The following is a 1388-nucleotide window of genomic DNA, read 5'->3' as shown; positions in this document are numbered from 1 at the left end:
AATTAAAACGCCATTAAAAAAGATAATTTTATTTTTTTTATCTTTAAAATTGTTTCTTTGCATGATAAAGGGTTGTTTTTAGCAAAACATCTAAGAATCAGAAGATAACTAATAAACATTTATGAAAAATGAAGTAAGGAAAGAAAATATTTTTTAATCCAAAAACATAATTTGGATTGAACATGGGGGTAGGACGTGAAAGTGACATTGTAAGTGCATATTTGAAAATAAGATCTCTCTAGTAAAGTAGTAACTAATTAAGATGTGGCTTCAAGGTTCAAGAACTTGTTTGGTATGGCTTTTATGGATGGATCGTGCCAGGCCTAATAGTAAATTTCAATTACTGACTTGCCATGCACATCCTTGTAACACAAAATCTACCATTATTCAACTCAAGATCTTAAGCATGATTGATTGAGCTTATATTGATATTTCGAACACAAATTTTTACAGGCTTTTGAGTTAGGCTTCTCACAAGTAATTACTTGGGCTGTTTATATTATAGCTCAGCCCATGAAAGTCCATCGACAGCATTTGCGCAATTTAAGGTGAACACACAACAAACGAAAGAGAGATTCATGCGCAAATGATGGGAAAGAAAAGAATGGACCATGCGACCAACAAACAAACAAAGCATTCTTATGGTCATAACTACTTCTTTCTTTCATCTTTTTTTTGCTTTAATCTCAATGTCTTAACCTCTTAATTGATTGGTTTATGAAAAAAAAACAGAACAAATAAAAAGAAGAGTCACTGGTAGAATTAGCAAACTCATAATAACCCCTAATGACTTTTGTCATATCTGAAACACAGACTTCTACATCAAGCTTTTTTCTTTTTTTACTTTTGACAAACCTTGTAGATCAAGCTAGGGTTATATTTACTTCTCATTTTCACCATCCCTTTTTCTTGTTTTGACCGTTTTCAACTTATAACCATATAATATTTTGTACTATTAAAGTATCATTAAAAGTTATTATACAAAAATTTGATATACATCATATTATTCCATAGTTTATAATACAATACTAGATTTTACCCCGTGGTACACCACGGGTCTAGTAATTTATGCGTATCTTTTATATAAAATCTCAACCGTTATAGTTTATACTTTATATATACATACGAAGTTAGAATTTACCCCGTGGTATACCGCATATTCATTTTTATTCATTTTTATAATTAATCATTGAAATGAGTTAATTAATTTAGTGATATGATTCTTTTTAGTTAATATAAGTATTACGATGTTATATATACGTTGTTGTATTTACCAAATATACCACCACATGGTAAATTTCTTGATTTTAATTTTAATAATTAATAGTATTATATGTAATTTTAATAATAATTAATAATTAATTATTAATAGTATTTGTTATTGAATA

Source organism: Capsella rubella, unplaced genomic scaffold (genome assembly GCF_000375325.1).
Source record: "Capsella rubella cultivar Monte Gargano unplaced genomic scaffold, Caprub1_0 scaffold_15, whole genome shotgun sequence".
NCBI classification, from domain to species: domain Eukaryota; kingdom Viridiplantae; phylum Streptophyta; class Magnoliopsida; order Brassicales; family Brassicaceae; genus Capsella; species Capsella rubella.
The sequence above is the reverse complement of the archived record's forward strand: the minus strand, read 5'-3'. Positions refer to the sequence as shown.